This window comes from Protopterus annectens, chromosome 5.part0 (genome assembly GCF_019279795.1).
Source record: "Protopterus annectens isolate FY-2018-M chromosome 5.part0, PAN1.0, whole genome shotgun sequence".
NCBI lineage: Eukaryota > Metazoa > Chordata > Ceratodontiformes > Protopteridae > Protopterus > Protopterus annectens.
This window is the reverse complement of record NC_056735.1, coordinates 685,152,355-685,175,378: the sequence shown is the minus strand read 5'-3', so window position 1 is coordinate 685,175,378 and position 23,024 is coordinate 685,152,355. Positions and strand designations below refer to the sequence as shown.

The 23,024-nt window shown below is 44.3% G+C and overlaps 1 protein-coding gene across 2 annotated transcripts in view; it reads left to right on the top strand.

Moving 5' to 3' along the window:
* RAB9A (RAB9A, member RAS oncogene family) overlaps nt 1-23,024 on the top strand; it is a 707,793-nt gene that overhangs the window by 227,987 nt on the left and 456,782 nt on the right. The window lies entirely within an intron of this gene.

Sequence of the window (23,024 nt, the reverse complement as noted above, 5' to 3'; positions counted from 1 at the left end):
CCATGGGTCTGTGGAACACAGCCTTGAGCTATCAAGTGCATCTACAGGCTCAGTTCCTGCCAGGAAAACTAAATACACTGGCAGACGAACTAAGCAGAAATTTCATGGACCCACACGAGTGGAAACTGGAACCAAAGATTTTCAACATGTTGATCAACAAATGGGGGATCCCAGATATAGACCTGTTTGCCTCCTCCAGAACTACCAGTTGGACAATTTCTGCACAAGGACTCCCACAAACAAGCTTAGAAAGTGGATGCTCTGTCCTTCAATTGGAAAAATTTCCTCCTCTGCCTCTCCTCTCCAAAGTACTACTAAAGATCAAATGGTACAAACCAAGGATGATACTGATTGCACCAGACTGGCCACGCCAACAATGGTACTCCGTCTTGCGCAGTGTGTCACAGCTGGCCTCATGGCACCTACCTCAGGTCCCTATCCTGCTGTCTCAGCAGAAGAGCCAGATTCTGCACCCCCAGCTTCAAACCCTGAACCTGGTAGCCTGGCTAATTGCCTAATCTCTCCATTACCATCCCTCAGTAAACAAGTGTTGGGTGTCATTTTGGAGGCAAGGAGGCCTAGTACTAGAAAATCTTATGCTAAAAAATGGAAAAGATTCTGTGCCTGGAACCAAACTCAAGGGGTGGCCACAGCAGCGCCCAATTTACCTCAGATTCTTCAATACTTAACTGAGATGCTTCACAAGGGCCTTTCCTTTTCCTCCATCAAAATTCACGCCTCAGCCATTTCATCTCATTACAACACATTACAACACAGAACCACCCCTCTTTTCTCTCCCACTCCTCAAGCAGCTCCTCAGAGGGGCCAATAACTTAAGACCACCCAAGGGAGCCCCAACTCCAGCCTGGGACCTTAATATTGTATTGGAAAAACTCACTCTTCCTCCTCTTGAGCCAGCTGCAAATGCAGAGTTATAATTCCTTTCTTGGAAAACAGCTTTCCTTTTAGCATTCACTTCAGCTAGAAGAGTATCTGAATTACAGGCCCTTATGGCAGTGGAGCCTTTCATCATCTTCCATGCGGACAGGGTATCCCTCAGAACCAACCCCTCTTTCTTGCCCAAGGTGGTATCCAATTTTGCTCTTAATCAGTCCATTAATTTGCCAACTTTTTCTAATCCACAGAACAAAGGGGAATGGATACTGCACTCCTTAGATGTGCACAGACAACTTAAATTTTACTTGGATAGGACTAAACCTCAAAGGAAATCTGAACAACTGCTGGTGGCATTTGCTGCAGGGGCAGAGGGAAGGCCATTTCAAAGCAAACCATTTCTAAATGGATAGGCCATTGCATTCATTTCTGCTATAAGCACCATGGAAAACCTATCCCACAGGGGATTAGACCCCATTCAACCAGGGCTGCATCTACCTCTACAGCCTTTCTCAGAAGTGTCCCTACCAGAGAGATCCTAGAAGCTGCTACCTGGAGTTCTGTACATACTTTCACCAAGCATTACCATTTGCCAATTTTCTCTAAATCCAGAGCTGGCTTTGCCACTCCAGTCTTGTAGGGCCTTATAGCTGGTCCTAATGCTATTTAAATTCCTCCTCTCATCCTTAGCTTTGGGAATCTACCCAAATGTGATGACTGCAACAGTGAAACATGAAGAACATAGTACGGTTGGGTACACTTACCATAAATGTAGATGTTAGAGTGTAGTCACTGTTGCAGTCCTGGTTATCCTCCCTCCAGCCCCCTGACTTCTTTTGGCTATACCTCTATTCTCCTCTACTATACAGTTTATTTGCTTTTTTTTGTTGGAGGTATAACCTTGTGTGTGTGTGTGTGTGTGTGTGTGTGTGTGTGTGTGTGTGTGTGTGTGTGTGTGTGTGTGTGTGTGTGTGTGTGTGTGTGTGTGTGTGTGTGTTTGTATGTATGTATATATATATATATATATATATTTTTTTGTTGGAGGTATAACCTTGTATACGTGTGTGTGTGTGTGTGTATATATATATATTTTTTTTTTTTTTTTTTTTTTTTTTTTTTTTTTGCTTCCCATTAAGGGGGGGGGCACCTGACTTCTGGGGCAAGAAAAACTGATGTAATGGCGTCGGCTGCATGCTTTTTATCCCTGACTACCTGACGTCACGGAAGATGAGACAGCAACCAGCACAGAACCCAAGACTTTGATAATCAGGCCGACTGAGGGCTACTGCAAGCAGGTAACCCAAATGTGATGACTGCAACAGTGAATACACTCGGACATCTACATTTATGGTAAGTGTACACAACTGTACTTTACCTGGCAGCTTCATCCTTAGCATCTTTTTCGCAATATACTCTGCATCCCTCCTCAGCACATGTCCAAACCAACATAATCTTGCCTCTCTCTGGCTTTGTCTCCAAACCTTCCAACCTGGGCTGACCCTCCAATATTCTTATTCCTAATCCTGTCCACCCTCATCAACCCAGTGCAAATCTTAACATCTTTTTAACTCTGCCATATCCAGCTCTGACTCCTGCCTTTTTGTCAATACCACTGTCTCCAACCCATGTAACATAGCTGGTCTCACTACCCTCTTTTAGACCTTCCCTTTCACTCTTACTGGTACTCGTCTGTCACAAATCACTCCTGACACTCTTCTCCACCCAATATACACTTAAAACGGATTTAACATGGTATTTAAAACCAACTGGAAGAATAAAATTAGTCATGTAAACAATGTGGCAATTTTCTAAGATCCAGTACACTTTTAAGTGAACAGTAATAGTTGCACCCAGGCTTCCTAAATGAGTTCAGCTTTAATTGCCACATGAGTTCATGTTTTTCCAGTATATTTGGGATGTCTCCTTCAAGATCACCCATGTCTATGTCATCCGGTATCTGGAACCTAAAACCTGTGTCTTTTATGAAGAGCAAGGTGTTTGGCTAGTGCATTATTTTTACATCCAGGGCGGATTTCTGCCAGATGACATGAAATCCTACACTTAAGTTTATCTACAGTCTTGCCCACATAAAATGCATCACATTCTTTGCACTGTACCCTGTAAATTACTTTTGTAGTGTTACATTCACCCCCTGCACTGGTCTTAATGAGTTTCTTTAAATAAGGGCAATAAAAACTATCACCTTGCTGTATAAACATACAAAATGTACAATTAGCTTTACATCTTTTAGTGTTTCTCTCATATAGTCTGTGTGTTTAAATTCAACAAAACTTCTAATGTTCCTGGCCTTCCTGTAAACAAAGGATGGGGCTTCAGTTAAGATGTTAATCAGAAAAGGGATTCCTGTGACAATGGCCCAGTTTTCTTTAACATTTTTGATACTAAAATAATCCAGATAATCCAAAGTTTGTCAGGATGCAGCTATTTTGCATTTATTCTCTCTGGAATTTCTTAACTTTCTCTTACTGGGGAGGTTGAGTTGAAGATGCTTCAATCCTTTTCAGTTCTGTAATGGGTTCCAAGATGTTTTTCACTATCTGATTTTCATATCTTCTCACTAGAAAATCAATCTCAAAGTTGTTCAGGTTTCTCAAAATGGTTCCATTTCTGTGGTAATTCTAGGTAATCTGTAGCCCTGGGACTTCACATTATACTTGTTTTTTGCAGGATGCAGACTTTTACTGTGGAGTACTACGTTAACCCTCATTGGTTTTCTGAATAGATCAGCGGTGATTGATAAGTTGTCTATCTCGCCTTCATTCTTGCTGGTTCGGCTGCAACTCGGCCATCTTCAAAAGCTCGAGAGCTGCTTACTGGCTCGAGGCCCCCTCCTATATCCCATGATGCCTGGTGCTAGATACCCAGATCTCGTTTGCCGCTTCTGCTACGAGGTTGCGTTTACTGGCTCAGGTCTTAATTTTCACTTTGTTCTTATATTTAGGACTTTTTTGTACTTGTTAGGTATACTTTTATTGTTATAGCTCAGAGTAGATTCTATAACAGTTTGTTAGTGTTTATTCCCCCTTCAAAACTTGTTTTCTCCTTAGAGAGTTTTTCCTTTCCCTCCCCCACCCCCGTTTACCTTTCAAAGTAAGCCTTTTTAGTTAGAGGCTTATCATTGTTTTATTTTTAAGGTAGACAAAAGTTTTCTTTTTAGGAAATTGTGGTAGCTTGTAGGTCTTATATTATTATAGTGTGTGTGCTGTTACGGTGTGGTAACTTGTGTGAATTGTATGTATTTTTTTTCAGTTACCTACTCTTCACTCTACTTGCTATTTGTATTTGATTTTCCTTTACAGGAATGTCTAAAGACACAAAAGTGTCGGGATTCAAGAAGTGTGACTCATGCTGTCAGAAAATGTCTCTGACAGATGGTCACACTTCTTGTGTGTACTGCTTGGGCTCCCTACACCTGCAGAGCTCTTGCTCGGTGTGTCACGCCTTTAGTCCAAGAGTCCTGCAGGAGCGTAGGAATAACCTTATCCTGAGGGGTTTGCTTAAACCTGAAGGATCACCAGCCAAGACTCAGGCAGTGAAACCTTCTAGGCCATCTAAGCCATCGGCTCCCAACTCGGAGCCATCGCCGGGTATGGCTTCTGCTTCAACTTCGCTTCTGGCTGGAACCGAAGTACCTATCTCTACGTCAACTTCGGCTCCGACTGGAGCCGAAGTACCTATCTCTGTCGGCTCCGACTCTTCCGTCGGAACCATCAGGGAGTCGGAAATGCTCCAGGTCACCATCATTGGAGTCGATACACTCTGCTCCAGGGTCACCCTTATTGCAGTCTGAGCGGAGTCATCGATCCCACTCTTCTCGGTCGACTAGGCTATCTGACCATGATTTGGAGAGAGTGGTGAGCAGGCTTTTAAAGTCGCAGGCCCTGGCAAAAATGCTATTCAGCCCCCTCACCAGGGTTCGGCTGTACCTGTTTCTCCAATAGTTCCTTCTTCGACTCATCCCTTGAGTTTGGAGCCGGAGCATGCTGTGGCTGGAACCGTGGGTCCGTCAGCACAGATACCTCCCCTTTCAGTGCCGTCGTCGGCTCCGATCTCTTCCATGGTGCCGTCCTTGGAGAGATCTGGGCGCCAGGACTCCCTCTTCGGCTCCGAGGGGGTGAGTGGCATCAGACCCTTGTCCGACCCCGTTCTCCCTCTCGGAGCTTCGGCGCAGGTGATTTCGGCTCCTACATCGGCTTCAGAGCCATCCCTCTCGGTGCCGGGAAGGATTCCGGTCTCTTCGGAGCCGGAGCCTTCTATGGCATCGGGGAGGGGCGCCTTCGAGGTCATGAGGAGTGTGCTGGCGTCTGAGTCAGCCTCACGGTCGGCCTCATCAGCTCCTCCCCCCATGGTGCCTGCTCCTGCCTCTGCCCCTCCTCCAGACCCCAAGCGTGGGGAACAAGCGCTCCAGGGCACCCCATTAGGTGTATCTTCCTCTTCCAAGGCCTCCCCTGTTCATTCAGAGGAGCCCCCTCGAAAGAGGAAATGCAACAGGAAGCATGTTGACTCCCCTGAGTCTGTCACTTCAGATACCGATTTGGAGGAGTCTGAAGGGTCCCAGAGATCCCCCTCTGAGGGAAGTCTCCTTCTCAGACATCCTTGAAATCCTTAGGCAGAGGGGGAACTGGACTACCCTTAACCCTTCCGAGGATGAGTCTGTATTCCTGGACGCGTTTGGTTCCCGACCCTCAACCTCCTGGGTGTCTCCGCCTTTCGATCCACTGATGTCGGTGGTGTCTCGAAAGGCGTGGTCAGCTCCAGACACAATGGAACCCAGCTCCCTGTAGGCCCACAAAATTCATCACCGCCCCTCAGGGCAAGCAATTTCTGACCAAGGGTGTTCCCGTTGATTCCATGGTGGTAGCAGCGGCCACTAAAAAGGAGTTGGCTGAAACTTCTTTGTCTGTCCATCCCCATAATAAGGAATCTAGGACGAGGGACAGATGTGGGAAGCGGATGTTTTCCTCCGCGACCTTTTCCATGAGGTCTCTGAACTATTTGTGCCATTTTACCCGCCTTCAAAGGGATCTCCTTAAAGAGTTAGGAGATACCCTTCAAGATCCATCAGCTGCGGGGGGCTCAGGCTAAGATTGCCTCCCAGCTGGCGACTCTAAATTCTGTAGTAAACTCCTCCATGCGGCTCATCTCTTATGCAGCCGATGGAGCGAGTAGGGCCGCAGGCACAGGTGTGGCTTTGAGGAGACGCACTTGGATGCGGTTATGCAACTTTGCGGAACCCTTTAAGGCATCTTTCACCAACACCCCCTTTGATGGTTCTGCTCTGTTTGGACCACAGGTGAAGGATACCCTTACCAGGTGTGAACAGGAAGGCAAGACTCTCTCTGTCATTGGAGTCCGTTTTTCCACTCCTTCAAGACCGTATCCCAAGGGTCAGAAGAGTGGGAAGATGTGGTTCCGGAAATCCCAGTGAGCCGTGCCTGACACACGTGGAGAGTTCCCCTCCAGGGGCAGAGGAGGGAACAACAATTGACGCCGCCCTAGGGGCAGGGGGGGGGGTCTGCAAAATCAGGGCCAAAGAGAATCCTTCTCTGACAAGCCCTTCCAGCATCCCTGAAGTGCTGCCCGGCTGTCCACCTTCGGAGGCAGTCGGGGGAAGATTATCGCTGTACCCAGAAGCTTGGCAAAGTATAGCAAAAGACAAATGGGTACTGTCTGTCATATCCGAAGGCTACAAAATCCCCTTCTTTCGCACTCCCTACATTCCCAACAAATCCCTTCCAAATGTTCCACCCAATCTAAGGGATCAAGCAGTTCAAGAAATTTCAAAACTGCTAAGAAAAAGAGCCATCCAATCAGTCCCAGCAGACCAACAAGGATCCGGAATTTACTCAGGTTTCTTTTTGGTACCAAAAAAGACAGGGGATTGGACTCCCATTCTGGATCTCAGCAGACTAAACAGGTCTGTTCAAAGAACGAAGTTCCGGATGGTCACGCTACAGTCCATTTTACCCTTTCTGGGTCAGGACAATTGGATGTGCTCCATAGATCTTCAGGATACGTACTACCATATCAAAATGCACAGATGCTCCAGAAGATTCCTCCGCTTCCGGCTGGGAGCCAGTCATTATCAGTTCAGAGTGCTGTCCTTTGGTCTCACCACAGCCCCCAGGGTGTTCACCAAATGTTTGGCAGTAGTCACCGCTCACTTGAGACGGCAAGGATTCCAGGTGTTTCCATATTTAGATGACTGACTCCTTACTGCAACCACCAGGCATCACCTGCTGCTAGTCAGAGACTACACCGTCCAAACGTGCTCCACTCTAGGCATCACAATAAATTTCGAAAAGTCTGCATTGTCACCTTGTCAATCTATCACCTTTATAGGCGCAAACTTAAACACAAAGGACATGTCAGCGACTCTACCATTCAACGACATGTGCAGGTCTATGCGGATGCAAAAAGATTCCGGCCAGATTTGTCCTAAAAACATTGGGTTTCATAGCAGCGGCTATAATGCTAGTCTCCCTTGCACGCTTTCATATGAGGATTCTTCAGTGGATGCTGTTCACACAATGGTCTTTCCAGCAACTCCCCGTGTTTCACAGGATAATGATCACAGTCATGCAAAAACCAACTTGTTTGGTGAATGGTTTCCCCATCATTACACCAGGGCTGACCATTCGTTCTTCCTCCCCCAGTAGCTACGGTGAGCACGGATGCCTCCCTGATCAGGGGGGGGTGGGCATTATCAGGGCAGAACAGTCCAAGGCACCTGGCAGCCTCACGAGTACCATCTGCATATCAATGTCTTGGAGATGAGAAATGTGCTTTTACCATTGCAAGTGCTTCAGAACTCTTCCCACCGGGACCATTGCAATTCAAACAGACAATATGTCATTGGTATGGTACATCAACAAGCAGGGCGGAACTAAGTCATACCCCTTATGTCGAGAAGCACTCAGACATTGGCAGTGGGCGATCTCTTCCCAACGGTTTCTGATAGCAGCGCACATCCATGGGAAGTCCAACGTTATAGCAGACAGGCTGAGCAGAGCAATTCTCATGCCTCACAAGTGGTCTCTCAGACTGTGGCAGGCAGAATCTTCTGCAAATGGGGTCAGCCTTGCTGCGACCTTTTTGCCACCCTCTTCAACAGCAAGTGCGACAATTTTTTCTCTCTCCTACCTCTTCCTGGACACCTCCCCAAAGACGCTCTAGTTCACGGTTGGCCCCAGGGATGACTTTATGCATTCCCTCCATTCCCCCTGATTCCCAAACTAATTCAGAAAGCTACCACACTGGGATGCAAGATGATCCTCATTGCCCCTTACTGGCCTCGACAAATTTGGTTCCGCTTTCTGCATCATCACCTTCTGGAGCAACCCTGGACCCAATTCCAGATCTCCTGATTCATCAATCGGGCGGGCTGCACCAATCTCTTCAATCTCTCCAGCTCACTGCTTAGTTTCTCCACTTCCAACTTTAGCCAGGCTTCCCAACATCTCCCATTCGGTGCGTGAAATCATCTTATCCTCGCATAAGATGACCACTAGAAAGACTTATGCTAGTAAGTGGAAATGTTTTTCCTTATGGGCAGAGAACAGGAATATAGATCCCTTTTCAGCCCCTGTGTGCACCATATTTTAGATTTTCTAGCAGAATTTTTCGAACTGGATCCTCTTCTGCCATGATTAGAGTTCAGCTAGCTGCAATTTCAAACTTTCATACGGGCGTATCTGATTCAAGCATCATGTCCCCTAAACTTTGTAAAGCCTTTCTGAAGGGGACCACTCTACTCAGGCCCCCCAGTAAGAGATCCCCCACCTCCGTGGGATCTGAATTTGATTTTAGCTTCCCTGATACCGCCTCCCTTTGAACCGGCAGCTTCTTGTTCCTTGAAGTTCCTTTCTTGGAAAACCCTTCTTTTGGTTGCAGTTACGTCGGCCAGAAGAGTTTCTGAACTTCAGGCTCTTTATGTTCGTCCTCCTTACCTAGATGTCCTTCAAGAATGCAACTGCAGTCATAACATGTGGGTTGTCCTGCCTCAGGCAGCCCTCGGTCGGCCGGATTCCGAAGTCTGGGTCCGACGTCGGCTGATGTCGCATTTCTCTCCGACGTCAGAGCGGCTGGAGTACATAAGCATCAGCCGACGCCATTTTCTTTAGTCTTTCTTGCCGCGCGGTGCCCGAAGCAGAAGCAGTTCGCAAGTGCCGGTCGGTCAGCTCCTGTATTCTACGATACCGAAGTCATCAAAAAAGCTAAGTACCCCGTTGGGGACCTTTTCTTACCTCAGCCGATGTCAGAAATTACTGAAAAAGTTAACACTTGTATTTCTTGTGGTAAACAAATACCTCATAAGGATTTCCACTCTTACTGTCTCCCTTGCCTGGGCCCAGACCACGACGTCTCGGCCTGTGTAGCTTGTGCTCGCTTCAACAAGCGCACTCTCAGGCGCCGGGCGGAGTTCGCTGAAGATTTCTTCGGCGATAATTTTGCTTACACCATGCCGTCGGATCTCCCGACATCACAAACTCCCAAAAAGCGAAAAGACCGGGACCGACATCCTCGGCCCGCGTCTACTACAGACTCCACGGCAAAACCTACCGCAAGTGCTCCGGTTACCTCTGAGACTGTCTCTCCACCGCTCCGAACCGAAGACACCGCATTACCGACGACTCCGATTCCAGACATTACTCCGACGCCAGTTATAGGTTTTCCTCCGGATACCGAAACCGAGGAAATGCCCAAGACCATTGCTGTAGACAAGGTCACTCCTGCACGTGGAGCTGCCAGGCCCCCTATGGCCATGTCTATTAAGGCCTACACTAGGGCTAAGGCAGCCAGCAAAACAAAGCATATTACTTCTAAATCCTTACCTCAGTCGACTCCAGAGACACAAATTATGTCCATGGCTGCTGATTTAATTTCCATGATTAGAGGTTCATAGGCCCATCCTGAGAGAGGATCCCAGCCCCCTCCTGATAAAAGGCCCCGTGTTGAACCCTCTGACCCTACTCCTTCAGATGTAGATTCTGAGGGCTCTGTCCACTCTGATAGCCAGGAAGAGCTCTTTCAGACCTATGAGGACTCGGATGCAGAAGATTCCATCCCCTCGGCCTCCCCTCCTGAGGATATTTCTTTTGGGGAAGTTCTGCACACCATGAGGGAACATTTCAAGTGGCAAGGTCAGGAATATTCTGATTCTAGGAAACGCCTTAGGACTTTCCTTAAGAAGCCTCAGCACAGACCCTTAGCTATTCCTCCTGTACTTGATGTTCTGGATGATTTGTATTCTGACTCTAGTGCTACCCCTGATTCTCTTCCTCCAGCTCCAGCCAAGCCAGACAGGTATTACAGGGTCCCAGAAACTCATTCCCATTTATTCAGGGCCCATACTGCTGATTTGGAAACTATTTCACAGGGGCCTAAAGGAGTTTCAGCATCCACCTCGAAAAATCCTTTGCCCTCCAATAGGGAAGCTAGGTCATTAGAGAGATGGGGCAAAAAGGTTTATACATCCACTACCTTATCTATGAGAGCTTTAAATTGCCTTTTTCATATGTTACAATATCAGGATTATCTGTTAGAAGATTTACAAAAAACATTAGCCACTCCTGATCCTTTAGACAGGAAGACTTTGCAGGAAGCTGTACATAACACTCAGCAAGTAAGCAATCACTTCCTGCAGTGTGGATATGATGCACTGGAAGCTTCATGTAGGGCAGCTATGACAGGGGCAGTCATTCGTAGACATGCTTGGTTAAAAGATCAACCTCTACCAGATCATGTAAAAGCAAAACTTCTGGATGCACCTTTGGAAAAGAACAAGCTTTTTGGTGCAAATGCTAAGGATGTGTTAAAGACCATCAAGAAAAGCAAAATCAGTTCAGACAGTGAAAGATTTCCTCCAGGTTCAACCCCCCAGATTCAGTAGGAATTGGCCTTCAAAAAACTGGTCCTTTCCTAATCCAGAAAAGTTTCAAAGGGGTAAGAACAGACGTGGCCGAGAAAGAGGCCAATACAGAGGCCCTTACAGGGGACGACAATGGCAGCCAGGAAACCAAAGAAGTGACGCAGGGGTTTTACCTGCCACACAACCACAATCTCAATGACTTTCCTCTACTACCGCCTACCAGGGAACAACTAGAAGCTCCCTTGGGCGGGAAGTTATCTCTGTTTGCAGAAAACTGGCACAGACTGACAAAGGACAAATGGATTTTGGACATTATAGACAGAGGGTACAGGTTTCATTTTCATACCTTACCAAGAAAACAAGGCATGCCAAACCTACCACAAAATCAGAGGGCAGAGGCTATCAAGCAAATCACTCTGCTGACTCGGATGAAAGCAATAGAAAGAGTTCCACAACAAGAACAAGACCAGGGGTTTTACTCAAGACTGTTCCTTGTTCCAAGAAAAGAATCTCAATGGAGACCAATACTGGACTTGTCCGCTTTAAACACCTTTCTCATAGTACCAAAGTTCAAAATGCTGACTCTACAGCAACTCCTTCCCATGCTGGGCAAGGGGTCGTGGCTGATTACTCTGGACCTCAAGGAGGCATACCTGCATGTCCCTATCAGACACAGCTGCAGAAGATACCTCAGATTTCTTGCAGGGCCAGAGCATTATCAATTCTCAGCATTGCCATTTGGCTTATCTACTGCGCCCAGAGTATTCACAAAATGCCTGGCTTCAGTAATTGCTCATTGCAGGCTCCAGGGATACAAATTTACCCGCACCTGGACGACTGCCTCATACAAGCGGACGACAAATTGATGTTGACAAAAAACCTGGATTATGTCATACAATTACTTCAAGCTCTGGGATACACAGTCAACTTCCAAAAGTCAAGACTGCAGCCATCCCAGCAAATAATCTTCTTAGGAGCCAAACTAGACACAGCCTCTCAGCTGGCTTACCTGACAGAAGACAAGCAAGAGAAGTTAACTCATTATTTCAAAGGTTTAGCAAAACTCACCCAGATGACTGCAAGGAGATTCCTACAGGCCCTGGGTTACATGGCATCCTGCATTCTCCTGGTTCCATTAGCAAGACTACACATGAGAAAGCTTCAGTGGTACCTAAAAAGCATTTGGTCTCAACACAGCAACAACTTGGAGACAATCATACAACTCATTCCATGCCTACAAAAGGAATTCCTATGGTGGGCCTCGGTGAGCCAGGCAAGCACAGGTATGTCATTCAAAAAACCACAGATAACACAGACCATGACTACAGACACCTCAGACCTTGGATGGGGGGCGCACATGGAAGGCAGGTGTATACAAGGACAATGGTCTCCAAAGGAAACACATCTGCATATAAACCAAAAGGAAATGCTGGCAGTAATGCATGCCATCGAGGCCTTTTAACACCAACTCCAGCAAGGCCATTTACTGATACGGACAGACAACACCACGGTGATGTGGTACATAAACTAGCAAGGGGGCACCCACACTTACCCCCTTTGCAGACTGACAATGCAGCTTTGGGAGAAATCACTGAACCTAAACATCCAGTTACAATCCCAGTTTGTTCCAGGAAAAGACAATGTGTTGGCGGACAGCCTAAGCAGGAATTTCACAGATCCACACGAGTGGAGGTTACATCTGAAGACCTTCAGACAACTCACTTCGACATGGGGCAAGCCAGAAGTGGACCTATTTGCCTCTCACCTCAACCATCTTCTACCAAAATTCTGCACAAGGACATACCATCCAAAAGCTTGGAAAATAGATGCCCTTTCATTCAACTGGAACTCCCTAGCAATCTATGCATTCCCACCTCTGCCACTGATGGCCTCAGTATTACTAAAGATCAAAGCAGAGAAACCCAAGGGAATCATAATAGCTCCGGACTGGCCAAGACAACACTGGTACCCACTACTACGGAGCATATGTCACACCAGGAGGTGGGCCCTTCCCCAGTGGCCTCTACTTTTGACTCAACACAATTTCGAAACACTGCATCCAAATCTTCAGACACTGCAGCTAACAGCCTGGGAGATCCCATAAATAAATTCAGCTTATCTCTCTCCAAGGAAGTTCATCGGATACTAGCAGAGGCTCGAAGACCATCCACCAGAAAGGTTTACTTAGCAAAGTGGAAAAGATTCAGCAATTGGAATACCAGCAAGTGACATGATGCATCATTGTTGAACATCCCACTCATCTTGGAATATTTGGCAGATATGTTAAAGAACGGCCTCTCATATTCTTCCATAAAGATACATGCATCTGCTATTTCAGCTAGATACAACACTGATCCTCCTGTTTTTTCTCACCCTTTACTAAGGCAATTCCTCAGGGGAATCAAAATTAAGCTACCAAGAAAGGCCCCAGTGCCAGCCTGGGACCTCAATTTTGTCCTAGAAAAACTGACTCTACCTCCATTTGAGCCTGCAGCTTCAGTTGACTTGCAATTTCTCTCATGGAAGACAGCTTTCCTGTTGGCAATTACCTCAGCAAGAAGGGTTTCGGAGTTACAGGCCCTAATGGCAATACCACCCTTTATTATTTTTCACAGAGACAGGGTTTCATTAAGGACCAACCCTACTTTTATGCCAAAGGTGGTATCTAGGGTTTCTTTAAATCAAGCCAATCATCTGCCTGCCTTCTTCCCCAATCCTGAGAATAAGGGGGAAAGACTGTTGCATACCTTGGACATTCACAGACAACTTCGATACTACCTGGACAGAACCAAGGCCAGTAGGAAGTCTGAACAAATATTTGTAGCTTACGCCCCTGCAGTCCAAGGAAAAGCAATTTCAAAACAGACTATTTCTAAATGGATTGGACATTGCATCAGATTCTGTTATTCCTTTCATGGAAAGACTGTTCCAGCCAATGTCAGACCACATTCCACTAGAGCTACAGCCACCTCTACAGCATTCTTAAGAGGGGTGCCTACCAAGGACATTCTAAAAGCTGCTACATGGAGCTCCGTGCATACATTCTCCAAACACTACAATCTCCCTCTATACTCCAGATCCAGAGCAGGCTTTGCTTCGGCAGTCCTGCAGGGTTTGATTGCCACACCATCTTTTTCCTAGAGCATTCCTCCTCCCCCAGCTAAGCTATGGTATTCTACCCACATGTTATGACTGCAGTTGCATTCTTGAAGGACATAGTACAGTTTTGTACCTACCATAAATGTAGATGTCCGATAGACATGCAACTGCAGTCGGATTTTCCCTCCCTCCTTTCCCCTCTATGCCTAGGGTCCACTCCTATCCCTGTTTCTCTTAGCTGGGGATATCTGTTATGGTGTATTTGTTTTATTGCTCATTTATTTGTTTGGAATCCTGTTTTTGTCTTCCAATTTGATTACAGCCTTCCTTGGAGGGCACCTGGCATCTGGGGCAAGAAACACTGAAGAAAATGGCGTCGGCTGATGCTTATGTACTCCAGCCGCTCTGACGTCGGAGAGAAATGTGACATCAGCCGACGTCGGACCCAGACTTTGGAATCCGGCCGACCGAGGGCTGCCTGAGGCAGGACAACCCACATGTTATGACTGCAGTTGCATGTCTATCGGACATCTACATTTATGGTAGGTACAAAACTGTACTTTTTTCACAATGATAAGAGTTTCTCTTCGGACTAATCCTTCCTTTCTCCCATAGGTTACTTCTGATTGTAATTTGAATCAGTCCATTGAACTGCCCGTGTTCTTTCCGAATTATTCCAACAAGGCAGAATACAAATTACATCAGTTGGACATCCATAGACAATTACGCTTTTACTTGCATAGAACCAAGCAATTCAGAAAATCAGACCAGTTGTTCCTCTCTTATGCTGAAGGAAAACAAGGCATACCGGTGTCAAAAGTCACCTTATCTAGGTGGTTGTCTTCTACTATTACCTTTATATGTCAATTGAGAAATAAAGACCTTCCTGCTAAACCCAAAGGTCACTCCACCAGAGCTTTAGCTACTTCTGTGGCTTTTCAGACTAGATTTCCAATGGAAACTATTTGTGCAGCAGCTACCTGGGCTAATCCACATACCTTCATTTCACATTATAAGCTGGATGTGGCTCCCAGAAGCAGAGCTGATTTTGGTTCCACTGTTCTGAAGAGTCTGTTCTGATGAGCCACCCAGGATTGAGGTGCTAGGGACGCTGTCCCAACCAGCAAGAATGAAGGCGAGATAGACAACTTAACATTAAGAAGTTCTGTACCTACCATAACGTTCCATGTTAGTTGTCGTCTTCTCGCCTTCTTTCTTGCGTCCCATCCTCCATCCCCCTATCCTAGTAGACAAAGAAGAGTTCCTTAGGCTTCTTTATCACTGGCTGAGTCTTCTCTGGCTGTTACTTCTGACTGTCAGTCTCTCCAGTAGTTTCCTGTATCCTGCTACAGTTACTGTATTATCATGATTATTATTATTATTATGTCTGTAGTTAGGTTACCCAACGAGATCTGGGTATCTAGCGCCAGGCATCATGGGATATAGGAGGGGGCCTCGAGCCAGTAAGCAGCTCTCGAGCTTTTGAAGATGGGCCGAGTCAGAGCCGAGGATCTGCTCCGAACCCAACCAGCAAGAAAGAAGGTGAGAAGAAGACAACTAACATGGAACGTTATGGTAGGTACATAACTTCTTATTATTGTTGGTGTCCTTGGAAATTTGGACATCTAAGAAAGTGGTTGAAGTATAGCTATGGGAAGAGGTAAACATCAGGAAGGGTGTTGTTTAATTGAGGTAAGTGATAAAATTTCCAAGCTGCAAGGTGTCACCTACCCACACAATAAAGATGTCATCAATATAATGTAAATAGCATGTGATATGCTGCATGTAGTCTGTGTTTAACACAAAGCCATCCTCCCACTTGCCCAGGGCTATGTTTGCTATGCTGGGAGCCATGGCAGTCCCCATTGCTATACCAGTTTTTTGTTTGTAGTGTTTGGCATTGAAGGTGAAGTAATTAAAGTCCAGTACAAGATTAATGAGCTTACTTAACTTTTGCAGTTGTACGTGTACCTTGATTGTTTCTCAAGATTCCATAGCTGTTGTACAGTAATTGTGAGGGAGCACTGTGTACAAGGATTCCACGTTAACAGTTAATAAAATACCATCAGCTTCCACTGTAATGTTTTCTATTTTCCTCAAAAAATCCATTGAATCTCTTATGTATGACGTATTCTTTTCTGCTCAAGGTTTCAGCAAGTAGTCAAGGTAAATGGCTGTGCCTTCAGTATTAATGACCCACCCTTGTTTTCTCTTCTTCCTCCTGCATTAGTTTCATCTGAAAACTACACCCCTATCTGGGCCATGCCTTCCCTTAAGGACAGCCCAGATGAGTACCCTTCCTCTGTGATACAAGTTACTAATCATACTGGGGTCATAATTAAGACTGTTTTCTCTCTGTGCCAGGGCTCAATTTGTTTCAGTCCTACATGACTAATCGTGATAATGACAAAGGACTGTGTCTCTAAGCTGTTAATGTGTACAATATGCTTAAAAGCATTCACTGAGACCATGGCATGCAGTAAAACGTTCATGGTTTGTACTGTGGTTGCTGTATTCACTTTGTATTTTGCATATAATTATTTGGAGCTTATCTGCCGGGGCCACCACAAAAAATTGGTAACTAACCCAGTCAGATTTTCCTGGTAAACAGAAGCAGTAAATGGTATCCCATCCTGTTGGGTTGGCTCTGTTAATTTTTTGTCATTAAAGATTTTATTGGTTGTGATGACCTTTCTTTTTTTTCTGTTATCTAGCTTAAACTAAATATTCTTTTTGTATAAACTCTCTACTTTTTTCAAGTCATTTTTTGCTCATCATAAACATTTTACCAACCTCTACTGAATCATTACACCTCTAATACATCCCTTTTTACCCCCTTAAGCAACACTTCTCATCTTGCTGATTTTGTAACTGGCCCCATTCACCGCTCTACCCCTCTCATGCATCTGTATATTTAAGTTATAAACCTTGTAGATAGCACCAGTTTGGAACAGGTAGCCTGAATCAAAACAACCCTATGCTACATTCTCTGCATTGTGGTATTGCCACTATTTATACTTGTTGATGTAAATATTTTACTATATGTACCGGTCTTGTAATTATTTTTTGTTTCATGAGAAATGTAACTCGATGTCAATTTTCATTCCATCCTGAAACTTTGGATTTGGATCCAACTCTGATGTCTGAAAGCTTGTGGCGATCACAAAAGCTCTTGAGAAGCTGAATTACTCGCAGTGTACCTCTCTGAATTACCCCAGATCTCGTTTGCCACTTCCAGCAAAATATGTTTTTTCCTTCTGCTCTTGAGTGACTTAAAGTTAAGTAGTTTATTGTTATTTGTTTCCTGTTTTGTTCCTCTATTTTACCTTTGCCTTCCTTAATCCACTACCTTAAACAAATTTGATTCTTTTCCTTACCCTTACACTTTTTCCATACTATCTATAGTACTTCCCTTCCTTTATACACTTTGGTGTATTTTCTTACTACCATAGTTGATCTTCCCTTTATTTCCAACAAAAAAACTTAAACTTTGCTCCATCTCTAACCTCTGCTTATAGCTAATAGAGAAAGCCCTGGTAGGGTTCAAAAAATGTTGCCTGGGTCCCCTCCACCTTCAGGAGGACTGTTCTGTTTGTCACTCTTTTAATCCTAGGGCTTTTACTGAGCATAAAATTAAATGGAGCCTCAATATTGCAGACATCTTTATATGAGGCAATATCTGGAGCTTCTCCTGAAAAACTAAAGACTGCTTTGCCAGATCCTAGCACTTCTGCACATCTTCCAGAGTGTTGGACAAAGCAAACAAGAGACTTCCTTTGGATGCAACTAACACTTCAAATCCGAAAAGGAGACTGATCAAACTGTCTGATCCGACATTGTGCTCTGATCAAAGACCTTCTAAATCAGAATCTTCAGCTCCATCTGACTCTTCAGATCCAAAAAAGTGACCCACCAAACAAGATTTGCTGAATCAGGCTGTTAGGGAAAGGCCTTTCCTCAGAACCTAAGAGTACCAAGAAAGACATGTCTGATCACAGCATTTTGGATCCAACTTTTCCCTTCCAGGGTTCCCTTTCCATTTTTGGAGAGGCCTAGATCTCTTTTCCTTTTCTTTTGTACACTCTCTGTTCCAAGAGCCTAACCGAAGAATACATGAAGAGGTTTGTGAGGAGGATTCTTTCTGTGCAGTGTTTGCCTAGCATCCCATCGGCACCTACCCCTCTTGATCAGGAGAGCCACCATCCACAACTCCTCCTTTGATTTCCGTCTCAGTCCGAGTCCTTGGATCCAAGTCATCCGGGTCAGTCTGCCTCGGATCAAAGGCTTACCTTGAGTTCTTCAGCTCCATCAGATCTGGAGAGCTCTCAGAGCCAAAGCTACCCTTCTGGGTCCTGGGTGCTGCAGTCGACTGCAAAGTTTTCAGAGCCATCTCTGCATTTCGGAGCCTCGGCGAGGGTTAGCTTGGCTCTGACTTTGGCCTTGGACATATGTTCCTTTGAGCAGGGAAGGACTTCAGTCCAGAGGTTACCTTCGTATCCTGGGTCCTTTTCTTCTCTGGTGGGTTCTGCCTTTGAGGTCATGGAGAGGGCATTTTCTGCATCTCAGACAAAGATGGTGCACATCCCCTCGGATCCTCAGACTGTTGGCTTGACACCTCCACACCTGGAGCATCGGGTAACCTCTCCACGGGGACAGCTGGTACTGAAACCTCAGTCTTTCCAGCAGGGTAATCGATCCTCTTCTGAAACCTCTCCAGAATATCCCACTGAAGAGGTCCCTAAGAAGAGGATGTGCAAGAAGCATGTTGACTCCCCAAAAGAGTCTGTCATAGAGGATACAGATTTTGATGAAGGTGAAGGGTCACCTCCTTGAAGATGTCCAGTTTGCAGACATCTTTGAAATATTGAAACAGAGAGGTGGCTCAAAGTCCAGCAAACCTTCATCCAAGGAGTCTGTATTTTGGATGCTTTCAGTACTGGCCCGTCTACTTCCTGGGTGACTCTGCCAACAAGCTTGTGGAATTAATGTCTCTCTGGGTATGGAATGCCCCAGATACCATTGAACCAATCTCCAAAAGGCCTGACAAGATTGTCTGCTCCTAGGGATGAGCAGTTTTTGGGCAGAGGGGATACTGGTTGATGCTTTGGGTTGTGGTGGTGGCCACCTAAAAGGAACTTGCAGAGGAGAGTTCCACTTTCCATTTCCCCAAACAGGGAGTCGCGAATGATGGACAAATTTGGGAAGCGTGTCTGTGCCTCAACAACCTTTACCTTAAGTTCCCTGTATTTGGCACATTTCACCAGGTTACAGAGAGACCTAATTAAGTAACTCTGATACCCTGTCAGGATCCATTTCTGAGGAAGTACAGGCTTCTATTATCTTCCCAGTTATCTATCCCTATGGTCATTTTCAACTTTTTCCATGAGGTTGATCTCGAATGTTACTGAAGGAACCTCAAGGGCAGGGGGGTTCTGGGATTTCCATAAGGAAGCATGCCTGGATGCGCTAATGCGATTTTGCAGAGCCCTTCAATTCGTTGTTCTATCAGTGCCCTCTTTGACGGCACACCCCTGTTTGGCCTCAAAGTTATAGATGTTAACCAGGTGTGAAAAGGATGGAAAGACCCGGTCTGCCTTGGGCATACATTTTTCCCATACCGCAACGATCCTTTTCCAGGAATCAACGAGGTACTGGGAAAATACAGTTAAAGTCCCAGGGCCCTTTCCAGGACACGCATGGTGGAGGTTCCCCTAAGTATAGAAGGAGGAACTCCAATGATAGATGCTGCAAAACAAAGGGTTCAGAGATTCCTTCTCTGATGGGCCCTTCCAGCACTCCTGAATGGAGGCCTGATTGTCCACCTGTAGAGACAGTCTGGGGTTGATTATCCCTGCACAGGAGAGCCTGGCTAGAAATAACAACAGATACCCGAGTGCAGAAGATCATATCCAGAGGCTATACAATGCCATTTCCCAATCATCTCCAATATCAATAGATTCCCCGATGTTCCACCCAGTCAGAGGGAGCAAGCGGTTTACCAGATTCAAAAGCTGCTAGACAAAACTGTCATCCAAAAAGTCCCACCAGACCAAATAGAATCCGGAACTTACTCAAGATTCTTTTTAGTGCCAAAGAAAACAGGGGCCTGGAAACCAATATTGGATCTCACCATCTTAAACAAATCAATATGGAGAACCAAGTTTTGGATGATCACAGTTCAGTCCATACTCCCGTTCTTGAGAAGAGACAACTGGATGTGCTCATTAGACCTTCAGGACACTTACTATCACACAAAAATGAACAGGCACTGCAGAAAGTATAAAAAAAAAGTACAATGCACCAAGGTAACACACAATAGACGTTTTAATAAAAAACAAAGAAACAAGATGGTAAGCGCTTTCACAACTATCGTTGCTTCATCAGACATAACTAAAAGGCAACTCAGTGCTTAAATAAGTGCAAATAAAATCAATTAACATATCAGTTATAGTTAACCAATAATGTCATACTTTAGATTAGCAACCACAAAACATTTAACTCTATTTAACTCTATATCTCCTCCTCTATTCATAGAAATTCTAGAGGAGGAGATATAGAAAACATTACAGAAAGTTATGAACAGAAGTGGATACTGAAATTAAATGCTGAAAAATCCATCCTGGCTTGAACTTCCCAACCTAATACTACTACAGCAGCTAATCATCACTTTTAAAATTCTACATCACCCTTCCAACACACCCATACTAAATAAACTCATCACTCCTTATAAAAATCTCACTTCACTTAGATCAGCTAACAAGGTACTAGTTACTACTGTGAAATCTCACAATAAATCAGGAGATTCCTTATTTGCAAACATTGTTGGTTCTTACTGGAATAAACTCCCCACAGAACTGACCTCCCTAGACTCATGTCAGCTTTTCAAAAAACAGATGAAAACGCACCTAATAACTCACTGGCTATGCCCTTGCTCCAATCCTGACTGACCCCAGCAAACTTACTACTCTCTTCAGTCTGCACATGTGCACTTTTGCTCTTCTGTTCTAACTTAAACTGACTTCCACAGTCCCTTTATTTATCTCTATTCTTCTGTTCTCAGTTCTGTTTGACTCCCCTCTGACCTCTTTGATTGTCTGTCTCCTGCTTCTTTTAGCTGACCTCCTATAATCCTGTTTTACCTCTTACATTTCCTCTCTAACTTTTATTTCCCCCTCTCCTTTTCCTACTGCTTGTTCCTAACCTCACTAAGTCCAGAATTCCTGTACCTAACAGTAGCCGTACTTTATTTTTCCCTTCTCTTTACGTCATTCTTGCCTTTATACTTTCTTTAGCCTCTTAAAATCTTTTACACTACTAACCTGCATGTTTAACACTATATATTTAACCACTTTTATACTTACAACTAATACCTACTTGTTGTTCATGACTAACTACTATGGATATTTTTCTACTTTAAATTGTTTTGTTGACACTGAAACTTTTCTCCTCAGTCTCCGACTGAATTTTAATTGTCATCTACTCAGGTTTTTACAAAAACGTATTTGTACTTGTATGTAGCCGTATTATACTATATTAGTTTAGTTTTATTTGTATAGTTAGTATTACTAGTGACTTTATAAACTGTAGTGTATTTTAGTTTCTGATAGTGGAGCTTTTCTCCTCGGGCCTCTGCTGAAAATGGACATGTATCCAGCCAGACTAGCCCGGTTAACAAATGTAAAATAAAAAAAAATAAATAAATAAAATATTTTATGTAATAATGTAAAAGGCTAAAACCAACGTCGGATATAAATGAGAAGAAGATGTATAAAAATAGGAAATACAATATACAAATATCTAAAACTACTTAAAATATGCAAGCCCTTCATATGGACAATATCACAAACTAATGCTTAAGGCGTCTAGCTTTTAAAAAAGGAATTAAAGTAGTAGTGCCATTAAGATCAGGATATTTTTCAGCATTGAATTTCAGTATCCACTTCTGTTCATAACTTTCTGTAATGTTTTCTATATCTCTTCCTCTAGAATTTCTGTGAATGTGTTGCAAATGATTAAAAGAATGATTATTTTCATTCTTTTAAATTTTTGGTTTTGCAACACATTCATAGAAATTCTAGAGGAGGAGATATAGAAAACATTACAGAAAGTTATGAACAGAAGTGGATACTGAAATTAAATGCTGAAAAATATCCTGGTCTTAATGGCACTACTTCTTTAATTCCTTTTTTAAAGGCTAGACGCCTTAAGCATTAGTTTGTGATGTTGTCCATATGAAGGGCTTGCGTATTTTAAGTAGTTTTAGATATTTGTATATTGTATTTTCTATTTTTATACATCTTCTCATTTATGTCCGACGTTGGTTTTAGCCTTTTACATTATTACATAAAATAGTTAAATGTTTTGTGGTTGCTAATCTAAAGTATGACATTATTGGTTAACTATAATTGATATGTTAATTGATTTTATTTGCACTTATTTAAGCATTGAGTTGCCTTTTAGTTATGTCTGATGAAGCAATGATAGTTGTGAAAGCGCTTACCATCTTGTTTCTTTGTTTTTTATTAAAACGTCTATTGTGTGTTACCTCGGTGCATTGTACTTTTTTTTACGTTTGGATTTTTCTTTTGCACCCTGGTTTTACCAGCAGCCGTTTTTTTCTTTGTTCACTGCAGAAAGTATCTGTGCTTCTGGCTGGGAACCAGTCATTACCAATTCAGAGTCCTGCCCTTTGGTTTCATCACAGCCCCAGGGTGGCCAACAAAATGCATGGCAGTAGTAGCAGCTCCCTTGAGACTGCAAGGATTCAGTGTGTTTTTGTATTTCGACGACTGGCTCATTACCATCCCACCCCAAACAGGCATCAGGTGAGTGATCACATTCTCTATACGTTTTCTCGTCTAGGAATTACCATAAGTTACGAAAAGTCTTAGAGCTGACTCAAAACATGGACTTTATAGGCACACAGTTCAGCACAAAGACAATGACTATTTCAGTGCCCCATTCAAGCGTTCAGACCTTAAGATCGCAGGTGAGGAAAGTAATCTGCACTACTGAGATTTCTGTCTACTTGGTGCTTCAAGCACTAGGATCTATGGCAGAGGAGATAACTCTAGTTTCTCTAGCCAGATTCCACATGAGGATTCTGCAGTGAATGCTAGCCACTCAGTGGTCAGTTCAT